Source organism: Neolamprologus multifasciatus, chromosome 3, assembly GCF_963576455.1.
Source record: "Neolamprologus multifasciatus chromosome 3, fNeoMul1.2, whole genome shotgun sequence".
NCBI classification, from domain to species: domain Eukaryota; kingdom Metazoa; phylum Chordata; class Actinopteri; order Cichliformes; family Cichlidae; genus Neolamprologus; species Neolamprologus multifasciatus.
Window position 1 is genome coordinate 22,306,360 of NC_140441.1, and position 18,430 is coordinate 22,324,789.

Consider the following 18,430-nt stretch of genomic DNA (forward strand, 5'->3'; position numbering starts at 1 on the left):
TTAAAAGTTTTTAGCCCCGCTCGTCCACCATTGCCGCGTTTGAGTTTTGGACGAAATGCATTCTGGGATATTTAGCTGTACCAAGTCCACACAAGTCACCACCGATGCATGCTCGATAAAATGGGCGGAGCGAGAACACATCCTGGACTTTTTCGCGTTCTCGGCTTGATGCGTACTTCAAATTGGAACAGTACTTGGTTTCCGACTGATGACATATCACGAGTACACGAGAACGCAAGTACGCACAAGTACGCATATTGAGAAAGGCCCCAAGTGTGTCACTACCCGATCCGTACCGAAAACCCGATCGGTACCCCGCATGCGCGAAAGGTGTCTACTTCCGGTCGAAGCGTTTTACGATAGTTACAGGTCAGAGTATCTGTTAAGATGTTAAGAATAATAAGTATCTCTTAAAATGTTTCCGATAATGAAACCTTTAATATAATGTAGACAAAAACAAAAAAAATAAGAAGATAATGACAGATCGGAACTCCTTACTGCGCATGTGCAAAGTCGGACCGTACAAATTGGGTCTACCCGATCCGTACCGCGCATGTGCAGGGGTTTTCTTCTTCTTCTATTCGTTTAATGGCAGTGTACTCCCCAGTGTACGAGGATACCGCCACCTGCTGACTGAGCGAATGAACCCTATTGTAAACTGAATTAGCATCATTACAAACTTGTGTTAAATTTGATTTAGTGATAATCGAGTGTGTTTAAGCTTGTCTGTGTGGAGAGGATTGTTGGAATAGTGATGATTATGTCCGCTATCACTGTCAATTGCCAGTAAACACTTCATCTGGCTGCTGAATCTTCATGTGACATATTATAAAGTCTGTATTATTAACTCTGTCATTAGGCACCATTCTTCTTATTTTACGGTGCTGTTGTTCAATCGGGGAACGCTCTCTGTTGAGGAGAAAAGAAAATTTGTTGCGGATACGGATTATCCATTGTTTAAATGTCCCGGTAGTCGAAAAGGAGGCAGAGCTGTTGAGAAATGCCAAGAGCTAACTGGGCGCTAACCGTGTCATTCAAATATATTGAATGTCGCAATGCTGGCAAAGAGAGGAAGTGACGTAAGATTTGCGCATGCGGGGTACCGATCGGGTTTCCGGTACGGATCGGGTAGTGACAAAGTGCACTGGGACTGGGAGACACTTCAAAGAAGTGGAAGCGGAGCGGCCAAAGAGTAAACTTTCAAAAGTAAGTTCTGAATATTAAGTCACTTATTTATGTGCAAATGTTTAATAATGAAGAACATTAAAACATTACTGTTGGCCACATGCCGGCAAAGTTATGTGACATTAGCGATGTTTGTACTTTCAGCATTTACTTTGTTTTAAAGCCTTTACTTTATACGCCGTTAGATAGTCGACCTTAATCTTACAGAGAATCTGATGATTTTGTGGATAATTAAAGTCAGTCATATATCCACAAACACAACAGGCTGGAAGTCAGTGATGCTGCTCGGTTTGCAGTCCTGAATATCACGGCACAAGCAGGATTCACTACACTGTTAATGTTAGCTATGTTATATTGCTGCCTCTGTTCGGTGGTGTCGAGCCAAACGGACCTTAACGTGTGTTTGAACGAGCTGACGGTTCACTCGTTAAGCTGAAAGAAAGATGCTTTAATCACAGGAGTCACACACGTGTCCACTGTACCATCTGGGAACTCTTCTTGTTTAGCACTCGTAATAACACAAACACTAAATCCTCCTTCTCTTGTGCTGTTTTGTAGCAGTGTATACACCTGAGACTGTCACCTGTCTGTCTGTCCTGCACTCTCTCTCTGTTTCTTTCTCTCTGATTGTGGAATAAAAGTATGAACATGTATTTATAAGTTACACTTGTGTTTGAATCCTGCAGCTTATCACACATTTGATTTCCATGTGTGACAACTGCAAGTGTCCAGAGTGAGGACAGACTGAGGGACTCACTGCTGCACATCATCTGTGAGGCTTTGCACCCCTGATGATCCACCAGGACAAACTCAGCAGTGTGTGAAGAAGAGGAGGAGGAAGAGCCAGCAGCAGCTGACAGATGGAGAGAATAGACAGACTGTTCCCTGTTTGTGAAGGACTGCTAGGAAAGTTTAGAATAACTAATTGTCTGTCCTGAATCAGTCTTATTAGGTAATGTTCAAATAATTTTATCATTCCAGTGTTTTCAGTGTGGGAGAAAGTACTCAGGGCCTTCAAGTTACACACTATGAAAGGCAGCAACAAGTTTAATATTCAGAAACCTAAAGTATGTATCAGCAGCAGAATGGACCTAAAAATAAATGTTTGTTTCAGTTCTATGAAGCTTTGAGTATTTTGGATCAGTAGCACTGCTGTGTTTGTTGCATCATATTGCCGTAATTGTTTATATGCTTTATATATTCTGAGGTAAGTTGATCTATAGTGTTACATTATATTCTATAATGATGTTATGTGTTTGTATACTTTCTGCCCAGTTTGACCCATTTAACAGAAGTCAGCCTGTTTAAGGCTCTGATATCTATTCTGTTATGACTTAAAGCAGTTATGACATGGTCTGATTTTCTCACCCAATAAAGGAATATTTCATATATCAGTCTACTCTCCATTTTATCAGAAACAGTTATCACAGCTCGTACATTTGCTTCTTCCACACATATATAAGCATTGAGCCAAATTTAGTAGTGCCAACATATTAAAAGAACAATATTTGTCTCTTATATATAATACATCTATATATACACTGTCACAGATACTTGTCTTTAAGTGAAGATTTAAGGTGATAGGAAATATAAATAAATGCAACTTGAATCTTTACTGAAGCTCAGTGTTTGGCACAGAGTTCATGTTCACTGCTGTAATAACTAATAATGATTAATATAATATTGGCCATATTATATTTACATTACCAAAGTGAGATGACTTTAGTCTCATGAACAACATTAGCTAATTGTTATTTACTAGCTAATCTTAAATGACTGTTCAGTACAGAAATGAAGCCCAACAATCATGTTTTACAGTCCTGTGGTCTCAGCCTCAGATACTTATCAAATCACACAAAGCTCATGTAGAAACAAATGTGCAAAATATGTTCTTCATTTCTGTCAAACAAAGCTGTATGAAACGTTTCCAGCTGTTAGTATCATGGTTGCTAGGCAACCTGGGCAGCGCGACGGAGGCTAGACCGTCCCATTTCACAAGCCTACAAGCCTCACACTTCCGGCCTCAGCGGTCTTTGAGTACGCGGCCCTTGAGGACTGTTAAGGCTGCGTACTTTAAGGCTGCTTCCCCTCTAACTAATCACTGTTTGATTTCCTTACTCATCTCATTAACCAAGGTGAAACATCAATCCCTTATTTGGAAATTTAACAACAACCTTCTGCATAATGACAACTTCTGCCTTGAAGTGAGAAATTTAATTGTGGAAATTGACAAATTAGATATGTCACATGTGAGCAAATGGGAATGGTTTAAATTCCAAGTTAAACAGATAGCAATTCAAATGAGCAAATCCATTGCTAAACAGAAAAGACAGGAGCAACAAAGCATTATTGAGAGAATTAACAGGCTATGCTGCAAACAGGATTTATCTCTGGACGAACAAATACAACTAAACACTTTTCAATCTCAACTAGACAAACTGTTCTTAGAGAAAGCCAATGGTGCCTATGTTCGTTCAAGAGCCCGATGGATTGAGGAGGGCGAGAAAAACTCTTCCTATTTTTTTAATTTAGAGAAACACAGACAAGCAAATAAGAAGATTCAATCACTGAATATCAAGGGGGTTTTGACTGAGGACCATGACAAAATAAACGTGGAAATACTTCATTTTTACAGTAACCTTTACAAGTCAACCTATTCAACGGAGAATGGCACTGTGTTTCTGGAAAGTCTTAGAGGCCTTAATGGGACATTGGATGTGGATGTAAAGGTTCGTATGGAGAGTAAACTTGCAACTGAAGAGCTGGAGAAGGCAATCGAACAAATGCCCAGGGGCAAATCACCAGGAATTGATGGGCTAACAGTGAAATTTTACTCTTTTTTCTGGCATGACATTAGATTAATGCTTTACAGTGCATACTTAGAATGTATTTCATCAACTAATCTTTCACCTACAATGAAACAAGGTCTAATCACTTTAATTCCAAAACCCAACAAAGACAAACTACTTCTGGATAATTGGAGACCCATAATCCTTCTGTGTAATGATTATAAATTACTGGCTCATGTCTATGCGAACTGCTTAAATGATTGTTTAACACATTTAGTGGATGAATGTCAGTTGGCGTTTATAAAAGGAAGACATATACACAATCACATTAGATTTATTTTTGATATGCTTGATTATTGCCAGTATATAAAGACAGAAAGCTTAGTGTTGTTTTTGGACTTTTATAAGGCTTAAGACACGGTTGAACATCCCTTCCTGCTTAAAGCCTTGCATTTCCTGGGTTTTGGGGTAAACTTTTGTAATGTGATCAAAATGTTTTACAGTAACATTTTTAGCTCTGTTTCGCTTAACACTGGAATGACACCTAGGTTTGAAGTGCAGCGAGGTATCCGTCAGGGATGCCCTATTTCCCCCAAATTGTTCATATTAACCACTCAACTGCTGGCACTTATCATCCAAAAAGACCCTGATTTACATGGTATTAACATTTTTGACAAGGAATTCAAAATAAGCCAATTTGCTGACGATACTGCACTGTTTTTAAGAGATAAATCCATGGTAGCTAAAGCGCTTAGCACTATCTCATTATTCTCCCAGGCATCAGGACTGTGTCTGAATATTAACAAATGTGAATTGTTACCTATTCACACGTGTTCTGATTCTAATATAGCTTCTATAAGAGTTGAATTGGAAGTTAAATATTTAGGTATAGTGATTTCTAAAAATATGTCCCGAAGAGAAGACAACAACATCTGCAATCGTATCGTCGACATGAAGAAATCCCTTAGTCGTTGGTTGACCAGGGATATCACTATATTTGGCAGAGTCATCCTTTCCAAAGCTGAAGGTATTTCTAAATTAATTTACCCATGTCATTCTCTTTATATTTCTCCCCAAAATATTAGGAAAGCCAACTCAATTATTTTCAATTCCTGTGGAAAAACAAAACCCACTATATTAAGAGATCACAGTTGGTTAAAGACTATGAGAAGGGTGGTGTCAGAGCCTTAGACTTTGAATCAATGATCGGAACTTTTAAAATCAACTGGCTCAGAGCTTGTTTATCTCAGTCTGATTCCATGTGGTTTCATATACCCAGATCTTTATTTAAGGAACTAGGAGGAATTTATTTTCTATTAAGATGTGACTTTGAAACTAGTAAAATACCTGTTACACTCTCTAATTTTCACAAACAGATTCTTCATTTTTGGAAAATGATGTTTACACACAACTTTTCTCCTCACATGTCGACCTTATGGAACAATAGAGTGATAACTGCTAACAAAAAGACATTATTTATCAGGAACTGGTTTGAGAGTGGTATCTTGTTTGTAACTGACTTGCTGGATTCGAGTGGTGCTTTATTGGATTATGTGTCTTTCTCGAAGAGACACGACTTTAATTGTCCATTAAAAGAATACAGAAAAGTTTGCTGTGCTATCCCTTTGGCCCTAAGGCAGCTGATACGCAACACAATGCTACATTCTGAGGTCAATCCAGCGCTGCCAAACTTAAAAATTGGTAACTGCAACCTAAATGATAGTAAATGTAACAATAAATTTATCAGTGTGAATTTCAAATCTATTCTTTTACAGGGGTTTAACTCAGGTAGATATTTGCAGGCCCTTCATGGGGATCAGTCACTCATGGAAAAGGCATTCTCAAAATTCATCAAGTGGCCTGTCTCCCCAAAAGTAAAAGAAACTCATTTCAAGATAATTAATAATATATATCTTGTGTCTGAATTTCTAAAGAGGAGGTTTAAATTTGAGGTTAATCAGTGTGCATTTTGTGATTCAGCCTGTGAAACATTACACCATTTGTTTTTCTCATGTCCTGCATCAGCTGCCTTTTGGTTAGAACTAGACAGCTGGTTATCCCTCAAGATCAACGATATCCCCCAGTTTAATATTTCTGATATTATTTTCTATATGGCTAAACAACATCCATCTGTCTCTACTGTGATTAACATTGACATCCTGTTAAGTAAATACCATATACATTGTTGTAAATGGAGGAATAGAAAACCATCCTTTACATGGTTCATCAATGACTTCAAACATTTTTTCATGTCACTTAAAAAACTGAAGTCAAGCAGATTTGCCACAATCTATGATGACATTTCCCATTTGCTTCTGTTTTGATCATTACCTCTATTGTGTGTCAATCTGTGCTCTCTTTTTTAATTCTTCCCCGTTAATACTGTGAATTTTTGTCTAGCCCCCTCCCCCAATATCCTTGCTGTTAGTTTTGTTGTATTGACTGTTCTTTTTTATTTATCCTCCACGAGAGTTCATTTGCACTATATTGTGTTATGTTGTTTGTGACTGTATTGTTTGATTGGTTAATTTAAAAAAAAAAAAGTACTTTAAGGCTGCAGACCCTGAATTGGGAAACAGTCCCTGAATTGGGATACAGCCATACATACATGTTTTGGTGCGTGCAACTGGTCCGTCCGGTTATTGTCTCCCCAGAAACATTTCCGTTGTCTCTTTTCCTATTTCCGTTTTGCTTTGTGTGATTTTGCAGCGTTTTTCTTTTTGCAGCATTTTTCTTTTTGCAAGTGTTTTCTGAAGTTGCAGTCCGTTTGGCCTCTTTTTACCGACCTCCTCTTTGATAGCTGCCGTGTCCATCTTGTCGTTCCCTGCAGGTGAAGCGATGGGGGAGGGGGAGCTGAGTTCAGTGAAAGAGAGGCGAGGCAGAGTAACGCAGTGTAGAGACGAAAGTGGACGAAAGAGCACCAAGAGCATCTGGCTGCAGCCACTGGGGAGCGCCATATTGCGGCCTCCACATTTACCGGAAACACATGACCTCCACACTAACCGGAAACACGTGACCTCCACACTAACCGGAAACACAACTTCAGTTAAATCGAATTTGACCCAAGAGCATCTGGCTGCAGCCACTGGGGAGCGCCATATTGCGGCCTCCACATTTACCGGAAACACATGACCTCCACACTAACCGGAAACACGTGACCTCCACACTAACCGGAAACACGTGACCTCCACAGTAGGCGGAAATACGTTCCTGCATGGATCTTTTTTTTTTTTTTTGTCTTGTTCCTGCGTGGATCATTAACCTTGCAAATCGATCGTAAAGGTTGGTACAGAGTCTTCCATGTATAAATTTGCCGTTAATAATTATATAATTCTAGGAATCATCTACTTTGCTTACACTGATTACGTTGGCACTTTGTTAGCGTTACAACAACAGTCAGACCCCCGAGGTATCTAAACTTTAGTAAGGAATGTGTGTACTTTTGACACCTCTGGTTAGCATTTAATGGTCAGTTTCAGACGTATTTGATTTTTGCTTGTTATTGAACAAATTCACTTCACTGCTTTTCACTATCTGACATCAATGCACATTGTTCCATTTACTGCATATTGCGCTTTATTCATGTCTCTCATTCCACCTGCATCAACATTGTAAAGTTTGTCACAAAGAGATTTATACATTTATAAATACTAATATTCTCTATTCCATTCTGTTCTGCTTTTTTATTGCCCAGATTTTAGTTAGCCTTTGTTAAATTGTCTTTTATATGTCAATATATACGTATGTCACAAATAAAACTGTCTTGTAAATTATGTTTTTGTAAAGAATTTTCTCCCCAAATCTCTTACATGCTAACTGTAACGTGTTATTTCTGCTAAAACCTGAACACTTCCGGTAAGATGGCGCCTGTGTTTGGCTTTGCCGCTGCCGGCCGTGGTTTCTCTGTGCTGTTTTTTTCGGCCTTTTTGCTTTCGCTTTTTGTCACTAATGTGTTGGCTGCCCTTGTCTATGATCGCCTGACGCTATTATCCATCCGATCCTCTATGATAAGTCAAGATGCCTTATCCTCCTGCGGTATTTTCCATCATCCGCTGCCGACACCGGTGTCTGGATCTTCGTTAGGTGTCATCAGTGGCGCCTTTCTGCGTCCGCGCAAGTCACGGAGGAGGAGAGGAAAAAGAGCAGGTGTCCAGGTAAAACTGAGACTGTTCTGGAAGCGGGGACTAACTATACCTGGATCTATGAGACGGCGCTACCTCAGGAGTGTTCATCCAGACTCTCCTGTTGTTTGGCCTTCCATCCCCGCGGTGAGTGGAACTTATGAACGTCGCGGATCAAACTCTCTGCTTCTTCGTCCCCTAAATCGGGCCGCTTCTGTTAATAATGTGTCTTCTACTTCGCTGAGAGTGGCGCTGTTTAACGCTCGATCAATGACTAATAAAACGTTCCTGCTGAACGATTTTATTCTTTCCAAGAAACTGGACTTCTTATTTCTAACCGAAACCTGGCAGCGCGATGGCGACTTTTCATCCTTCATCGAACTCTGTCCGAGTGGGTTCTCATTCATCAGCCAGCCTCGGACGTCGGGTCGAGGAGGAGGTGTCGCTGCGGTGTTTGGAAGCCGGTTTTACTGTCGCGCAGTGTTGGTCGGGCATTTTTCATCCTTTGAACTACAGCTAGTTAGAATTGGACATAAAGATCCATTTTACTGCGCTGTAGTGTATCGTCCGCCTGGCCTAAACAGTATGTTTTTAAAGGAGTTCAGTGACTTTTTATCCTCGACTTTGAAGCTGTCCAGACTGGTTATAGTCGGGGATTTTAATATACACGTTGATGATGACTCTGACCTCTTTGCCAGAGGTTTCCTTAGCGTCATGGATTCTTTTCATTTTACTCAGCATGTGTCTGGTCCCACACACGCCAAAGGACACACACTGGACCTTGTTTTTACTTTAGGTTTAAACATTGATTTTATTTGTACTGAGGACATTTTTATTTCGGATCATCATTGTATTCTTTTTAATCTGTCTTTTCATTTGTCCCTCTCTCCTATTCGGCATGTGGTTAGCTCTCGCATCTTAACTTCCTCTACTGCTGTTAAATTTTCCGATGCTTTTAATTTAGTTTTATCTCCTTATAAAGATGTTCATTTTTTAACAAATCTCTTTAATAATCATTGTCTTTGTATTTTAGACAATGTTTGTCCTGTCAAAACTAGACTAGCTCCGGTTTCAAAGTCATCTCCCTGGATAAATGACAGCATTCGCTCCTTAAAGCGTTGCTGCCGTAAGGTTGAGCGTTTATGGAGGAAAACGCGTTTGCATGTCCATCTCCTTCATTTAAAGGACCTTTTAGTCTCTTTTAACACTTCAGTTCGAGATGCGAGGGCGGCCTATTTCTCAGACTTAGTGTCTAAGAGCAGAGGTAACCCTAAGGTGCTATTCGACACCATTAGTGATATTGTTGCTCCTGCTCCACATGCTGTCCCAATTATATCAAATGAAGATTGTGAAAAATTTCTTTCTTTCTTCGTTGAAAAAGTCAGTAATGTGAGGAACAATATCTCTCCTTCTGTGTCTCTCTTGTCTGCTCCAACTCAAGCTAGGCCTTTAATTTTAGAAAGATTTTTACCTGTGTCCTTACCTGAGCTGGTCAAGTTAGTTAATTCAATGAAAGCATCCTCCTGCTCTCTTGATATTTTACCTGGATCTTTGTTTAAAAATGTCTTTCAGTCTGTTGGTCCCTGTGTGCTCACAATTATCAATACCTCACTGGTTTCTGGTCAGGTCCCTGTTTATTGTAAGAATGCTGTCATTCACCCACTGTTAAAAAAACCTAAGCTTGATGCTTCTCTTCTTAGTAGCTACAGACCGATTTCAAAATTACCGTTCATTTCTAAGATTTTAGAAAAGGTTGTGGCTAAGCAGCTTATAGCTGTTTTAGATGAATACAGCATTCTGGATAAATTCCAATCTGGCTTTCGTAGAGCTCACTCTACTGAAACTGCACTTCTTAGAGTCTCCAACGACATTTTGATGAGATGTGATGCAGGAGAATGCTCCGTTCTGTTGATGTTGGACCTGACCTCCGCCTTTGATACTGTGGACCATCATATTCTGCTAGATAGGCTGAGACACTGGGTGGGTATATCAGGGGCTGCTTTGGACTGGTTTGAATCCTATTTGCATGAACGATCCTTTTCTGTGGCTACCTCTAAGTACAGTTCCTCTTCTACTTTTCTTGCTTATGGTGTGCCACAAGGTTCAGTTTTGGGGCCTTTATTGTTCTTACTGTATTTACTTCCTCTTCAACACTTATTGAGCACTTTTAAGGACATTTCGTATCACTGCTATGCAGATGATATTCAGTTATATATCTCCTTTAAGCCCCATGAGGTTTCCAAGCTACAGATTTTGCATAAGTGCATAGACTCCATTAGATGTTGGATGGCTGGAAACTTTCTTCAACTAAATGAGGAGAAGACTGAAGTTCTTGTTTGTGCTCCTAAAAATGTTGTACCTAGTGTTATGGAAAACTTGGGTCCACTTGCTACATTTGCAAAACTGTCTATCAGGAGCCTTGGTGTTAGTATTGACTCAGCTCTGACTTTGGATGCCCATGTAAAATCTTTGGTTCGCTCCTGTTTTTATCACTTGAGAAACATTGCTAAGTCCCATTGTATCGCGCTCCGAATTAGAAATTGTTATTCATGCATTTGTTTCATCTCGTCTGGACTATTGTAACTCTTTGTTTACTTGTTTATGTAAAGCCTCTTTGGAGCGTCTGCAAGTCGTTCAGAACGCTGCTGCAAAGCTTCTGACCAAGTCCTCCAAATTTTCCCATGTCACACCCCTGCTGATTCAGCTGCACTGGCTCCCCGTTAAATTCAGAATCCAGTTTAAGGTTTTGACCTTGACTTTCAGGGCTCTGCATGGACAAGCACCAACATATATAAGTGAACTTTTACATGCATACATTCCCAGCAGGTCCCTGAGGTCATGTGACCAGGGCTTGCTTGCTGTCCAACACACGAGGCTGAAAACAAAAGGCGACAAAGCTTTTGGAACTGTGGCCCCCAGACTGTGGAACTCTCTCCCTTTGAGCCTGAGATCTGTGGACTCAGTGGTCGCTTTTAAAAAACAGCTAAAAACTCATCTTTTTAAACTTGCTTTTGGTTGATTTTTATTTTTAGGTTTTAGCTTCTGTGAAGCACTTTGTGATTTTTATCTTGAAAGGTGCTATATAAATAAAGTTTTACTTACTTACTTACTTAAATGTGTATGTGGTCTTTATCTGTTTTTCTCTCTGTTTTAGATGCACATATCACATTTGAATTCTGCCACCAAGCCAGAATTGCAGGAATCCCCAGTGGCTGCAGCCAGACCCTTCTCACTTTGACAGCGAAAACGAAATTGTATTTTTGTTACTATTGATGCTGTTGATAAATAAATTTGATTCTAATTGGTTTTTTTTTAAACAATCTGGGTTTATTAAAAAAAAAAATCACCATCCCTCCAGCTTTTTCGTGGCCAAAAGTGTCCGTGTGTTATGTTTTTGTTTCTTTGCTACTTTTTCTGCATAAAGTTTTTTCGCAAATATAAAATTGTCATTACTAACTCACCATTTCATATATCAGCAGTGCTACTGGAAATTATTGTACAGTGGTCCCTCGCTATAACGTGGTTCACCTTTCACGGACTCGCTGTTTCGCTGATTTTTTTTTTTAAACAGCAAATTGTTTTGTGCGTTCTGATTGCTGTAGACCATTGTCAATCAATCTAGTGGCGTACGGCTAGATTGGAGCGGTCCGCAACACCCGGACCCGTTTGAGGCTCGGGTGTGAAGTGTATGGTTTTCAGGGTTTTTAATCGTGAAGTCGGGTTCCCTGGGTCTTTTCCGGTGTTGTAGCCGTGTGTCTTATTTTGAAAGAACTATTTACGCGTTACCATAGCGACCGGAGAGCATCAAGAAGCAGAGAGGAGGATGTTACTCTCAATGTTGTTGGTGCATTTCAGGAGGACCCTGCTAATAAAGTTACACAATCACACAGTGAATTCGCGTTTATGGTTATATTTACAAAATACCAGTTAACAGTTGGTTTAAATAATAATAATGGATTGCATTTATATAGCGCTATTCAAGACCCTCAAAGCATTTTACAATTCCACTATTCATTCACTCTCACATTCACACACTGGTGGAGGCAAGCTACAGTTGTAGCCACAGCTGCCCTGGGGCAGACTGACAGAGGCGAGGCTGCCATATCGCACCATCGGCCCCTCTGGCCATCACCAGTACGTGGTAGGTGAAATGTCTTGCCCAAAGACACAACGACCGAGACTGTCGGAGCCGGGGCTCGAACCGGCAACCTTTGGATCGATTTGGATCGGTCGCTTCCCAGGTCATCCGACCCGGATCCGCATTGGATCCGCTGTTGATTATAAGCTAGAATGATGCCCGCTAATGTTTGGCTCGAGTGTCCTAAAATCACACTTTCCCTCTGAGAAACAGTTTCATTACACTTTAATACCGTATTTAAATGACCGTGGTCTTCCCTCATTCTCATATACGTCACAATTTTCTCACAGCAAAATCAAACAAATTAGTGACAGTGAACATGGAAAAGTTTTCTTCATTCACTGCAACACACCTTTGCACATGTGCTCGTGAGCGCATGTGTTGTGCTTTATGAATTTGGACAATATGATGCGGTGTTTATAAAGGGCCTGAGAAGGAAAAGTTATTTAATTGAGAGCAAATTTCATTTAAAAAAAACCCAGAACTACTCACACCTTTGCGCGTGCGCACACGAAGTGCTGCTCTTATGGAACGCGCGTGCGTCATATTCGATTTGTGCATGTATCTGTTTGTAACGTAACTGAAAAAGCTGCGGTTTGAAATTTTTCTTCTGCACCTAAATTTTCTGGTTCAGATGAGTTCAGTGAGAAGCGCTAAACGTCCATATTTACGGAAAAGCACATTTAGTGATTCAGTTTCTTCAACTTTCGTTTTAAGTGAAGGTAAGTGCAATCTTTAGACTAAAAATCGACATGTTTTATCTTCACATCTTACATTTAATATATGTATTTCAAATCTGAACATTTTAAAAATGATATCCAGTTGATTATGTCAGAAAAGTACTTTTTAGTGCATTCTACTGTAAAGGTGATTTTACTGCTTACCTGTTAGACGCAGCTTGTCTGATAAATATTAATTTCCTTTTGTATATTAACTATAAAAACAAAGAGTTTTTAATTCTTAAAAACCTTTTGACAGGATTTTGGGCCAAATTCATTTAGTTGCTTTGAGTCTTTACCGCTGTGGTGATTTCCTCTTTTTCTGAATTGTAAAAACTACATTGTGAACAAACAAACTGACATTTGAAAGAGATTTTTTGCAAGAAAAGCAAGAAAATGTTGTGATCTGTTGCTATGATATAAATCATAACAATATGATGCTATGTTTTTGAAGACACAGGGAAAATAAAGTTCTTTATTAAGAGCAGATTTCATAAATGAGTGTGATTCAAATATTATTCTGTTCATTAAAAACAAAACAAGCTGGCACCGTGAAGTTTATATATAAGAGAACAGAGTTGCTTCTGATGGAAACATGCTCAAATCATAGTTATGAAGTCTGATAAGCTTTGTGTTAGAGACTCACTTAACCCCATGTTTCCCTTTCATTTTACAGCAATGTTGAGAAGAAGCAATAGACTTCAGTCTAACGGCTATTACGGCAGCCAAGGAGAGCCGTTAATCTCCTACAAGGAGACTTTATACAGGTTAGTACTGGTCTACATGTTCTTTGTTGTCATCCACTGACATAGATGCATGTTTTGTAATCATAATCCATTTGTTCTTCCATGTACATTTTTTCTTACATGATTTTGTTTTTTCTGTGCAGAATTTTCAAAAGGCGATGGCCCCGTCCCCGTCCAGTCCCTGACAATATTGACAGAGACACAGTTGAATACAACACTGTGGACTGTGACACTGTGGACTACAATAACAATGATTTTGTTGACTACAGCAGTGGCAGCAGCAGAGGTCATTTTAGAGCCATCAAGGCATTGGGACTTTTGGTCCTCATGCTGGCCTTGTGTTTTGGTAAATGATCTCCTTCCACAAACAATTACAGTCTTTCTAGTACTATGTGCTTTTCTTCTGGATTAAGCTTCTCGTCTTATTCTGTGTTTCTCTTCATCCACCAGGATTGATTTTCAGTATTGGAGGGCAGAAAATGGACTTTTCCACCCCGTTCATGAGTGAGGTATGAAAAACATATGAGGCTGATAATATATTCCCTGAAGATTAATCAGATAATAACAGTTTATTATTATATATATATTATAACATGAATGGTTCTTCTCAATTGCAGTACTTAATGAATGGACATAAACAGGTGGAAAGGAAGGTACAAGAGCTGCAAAGGGAGTTAATGGACTTAGGAAAAAGAATTGACTTCCTTCTTCCAGTTGGGGACAGGATGCCCAACTTTGCTCTGGAGGAACTGGGTAAGACATGAAATCGGATCAGAATTCACGTAAGAATTTCTTTGTTGTTGTTTTGCGATTCCTTTCTCACTCTGTGTTTTTGTCTACAGGAGCAAAGATTGTTAAAGAACAGTCTTCAGCATCCTACCTTACAGAACAGACTGGATTGAAGCTGTGGGGGCTTACATTGATACCCGCAAAACAACCCTGTGTAAGCCCAAGAGTCGTTATTCAGGTATAATCTACTTTCACAAAAAAAACAAGATACTATCTCACACATCTGCATGATTTAATAGTCAAACACTAGTGGTCCAAACTGAACTCTGTTTTTGTTTCTTTTTCTCTGTAGGGTCGAGCACCCATGGTCCCAGGAGTGTGTTGGAGTTTTGCGGGCTCCCAGGGACATTTAACAATTAAGCTGCCACACAGCATCGCCATCAGTCATGTGACACTGGGTCACATTTCTAAGATGGTGTCACCATCTGGAAAGGTCTCCAGTGCTCCCAGGATGTTTTCAGTGTTTGTAAGTCACAGATTTCCACTGCACCACTGTTCAACTGTTGCATTTTACATATGTGTATATAGAGAACAACTTTATCTGTATTTATTTCTGTCTTTTCAGGGAAAGAGAGCATTAGACGACAGTGGTGTCCACCTGGGAACATTCGTCTATGATCAAAATGGAGATCCACTCCAAACATTCAGGATTCCCGTGAGTACACTGTGCCATTAGACACATGCACATAGACTTTTCTATCCAGAGTATTTAGAGGTTAGCTCCCCTTGCTATCTGTATATCCACCCTCATAATAATCACAGTATTCCTAAATTTACCATCCTTTCAAGAGTCAAGAAAACTATTATGCAACTAACCCATCTTGCTTTTTGTTTTGTCTCTCAGGACGACAAAGTAGACGTCATCCGCTCCATTACGCTGCAGGTGTTGAACAACTGGGGCAATCGTGAGTATTCCTTGTTTGTACAAGTTCCGAGTTCATGGAAAGCTGGCATAACTAGCTTCCCATGAACTCCATCTATAAAAGAAAAGAGAGGAAAAATGTGAAAGTGAATCAGACTGCAACACATATTTAAATAATTGTATTTGAAAAAAATTGTCAATTTAACCCATGTTTTTTTCTCCAGCGAACGTCCATCCCACCAGGTAAGACATGTCTGATTAAGATGTTTGCAGTCTGATTCACCTCACCCCCAACCAGCCGTGGCAGAGGGCTTGCCCCTCCCTGAGCCTGGCTCTGCCAGAGGTTTCTTCCTGTTAAAAGGGAGTTTTTCCTCTCCACTGTTGCCAAGTGCTTGCTCAAAGGGGATCATCTGATTGTTGGGGTTTTTCTTCTCTTATATTGTAGGGTTTTTACTCTACATATACAGTGCTTAACAAATTTATTACATCACCTGTCATAGATATAAGAACACCCCAAATTTCTTAAACCTGTAATTCTTACATTAGGTGATGTTCGACTAACTTTGTTAAGCACTGTGTTATTGTGAATTGGCCCTCAATTGGAACTCATTTGGACTGAATTAAATTTCTTGTAAAACATAAAAATTCTCTAAATTGTCTCCACTGGAAATTTAGAGATATTTTTTAAAACAACAAGAATAAAATTTTAAGAAAATATTTTTCATGTCTTTTGGTATTCTTAATTGTCAGAGTATATTAAACAAGCGTGATAACACTATGGCCAGAGGATTTACATTTTGAAAATGAATATTTACACTCCCAAAAGTAAAGAAAGTAAAGTCCATGTTGCATGTGCTGTGATATGAGAAGCCTTCACTGTGATGCAGGCTTTGAGGTTTAGTGAGGTAACTTCAGGTTTAACCATGTGTTTGTAGTTGGGACACCAGATAGACCAGGGGACGGCAACCTGCGGCTCTTTAGTCCTTTTAGTGCGGCTCCGTGTGGCTTGGGAAAATAATTTTTTTTTAAGTAATTAGCTGAAGTGTAATTTATTTATGTTAGTTCTTTTTTAACTTGTAGTTCTAAATTGGAAGATTATTGTGATATTGAAATACAAACATAAAATTATATTCTATTATTTTTTGATCGCTCAAAATAAGCGTCACACTCGCACAAGCCGGTGTACCCGCCGAAACGCCATGCATTTATCGAGACTTTCGACCCCAGGTAGGCCAATTATGGATCTTCGGATCCACATTATGTCAGCAGCTGTTCTCCACCGTGAACTATGTTAAAAACAAACACCGCTCGCGCCTCACAGATGACAGCTTACAGTCCTGTGTAAAGATGAAAGGGACTTCGTACAGCCCCGAGTTGCAGACGCTGTGCGCAGAGCTTGAGGAGCAGAAGTCCCATTGTAAACATACCACGGCAGACTCGACGATGTTTCCATGAAAATGCTTTTCAGCATCTCTTTATTGACTACTTTTCACACAAAGTTGCTGTACAGCCGGCTGTAGCTTTTCAGCTCACAGCCCGACATACACCAACAACAACACAACAGCACAGATAGCACAGACGTTAAGGCGGTGAGGCGTGATTGCGGGTGCCGCTCAGGTGCGTCCGCCTCCCCTGCAGCGGCGCTGCAGACCATGCCCCGCCACACACATTAACCAGGTAAAATACATATTTAGGTACAATTTTACAAATATCTGTTTTTCAATTTTTAGCAGCATAGTGCTGTTTTTCCAATTATTTTCTTAAAAGTCAGGTCAAGGCTCCAAAAGCCCAAAGGCGATATAAGGGTGGCGACTCACAACAGTTTTTGTTTGCTACATGGATCATTTTAGTTCAGCTGGGTGTCTTTCCTTTTGTTATATTTCTTTAAGAGTTCAAAATGTGTTAATTACATAAATAAAAAAAAAAAAAAATTTAAATAAAATTTTTATTTTATTTAAATAAAATTACAATTTTAATTATGTCATGATAGAGAAATATAGAGAAAATGTAATTTTCTCTATAGCAGTTCATGGATTTCATAAGCAACACACCTTAGTTGTTCACACAAAGCATAAAGGTAAAAAAACAATATATAGACTGTTATCTTCATTTTAGATGTCAAAAAGTATTTGTGGCTCCCAGTGTTTTCTTTTGCGTGGAAATCGCGTCCAAAGGGCTCTTTGGGTGTTAAAGCTTGCTGACCCCTGAGATAGACCATTAAGCATATTGCATCTTGTTTTTTAACTTCATCAATTAGCAGATTTTACTGGAAATTTTTATTTAATAACCCCAAATTTGGACTTATTGATAACAAAAACAAGCTTCTACACTCATTTTATTTAGTTCTGTTAATTTCAAAACAAAGCTTCTTTTCCTTTTTCTTCACTAATGGTGTCACCTCCTGTAAGTTGTCATGACTTTTGAGTCATGATATGTATAAATTCTAAATGAGTGAAAGTCAGGGACTGGGCCAGATCGGACGGTCTGGTCTCCACCAGACCTCCGGACGGTCTGGAGGTGTTCTGGTCTCCACCTCTGTGTGGAGTTGCTTCCTTGAGCTCATCCACTCACATCTGCAGGTAGTGTGAAATCAAGAGGCTGTGCATTTAGGAGCTGTGGTGCTAGATCTCCACCAGTTTGTATTTCTGCCATGGTAGTAAATGGGCTCTGTCTCTTGTCCTCGTTTCTCTGCGTTTACTCTTTAGTAACTTTTGTATATCATCTTCTCTGTAGAACTCAGTGATTCCTGAGATTAGGGACAAAACAGGTTTTAATTTTCTAAAATATATTTTTTGATTTTTCAAAAACATATTTACATATAATTGTAACACAAAGTTTTGGCTGTCTCACCATGGTTTGGTACAATCTCCCAGGTGTAACATTTTTTAATAATTTATGTTTTTGCTGGAGAAGTGCAAGGTTTTTGTCAACACCGTCAGACACAAAGAAATGCAAAAATATATATTTTAAATTAAGTTGTTTCAGCTATTTTGAATACTAGCAGCTTCTCTATTTTATTGTTTATGCACATATGTTTTCAAAGTAATTATACCACATTTAAAAGTAAGATTGTTTTGGCTT

The 18,430-nt window shown here is 39.3% G+C and overlaps 1 pseudogene; it reads left to right on the top strand.

Annotated features, from left to right (window-relative positions):
* Window positions 1-12,743: 12,743 nt before the first annotated feature.
* LOC146522010 (sperm-associated antigen 4 protein-like) lies at window positions 12,744-16,066 on the top strand (annotated as a pseudogene).
* The last annotated feature ends 2,364 nt before the right edge of the window (window positions 16,067-18,430 follow it).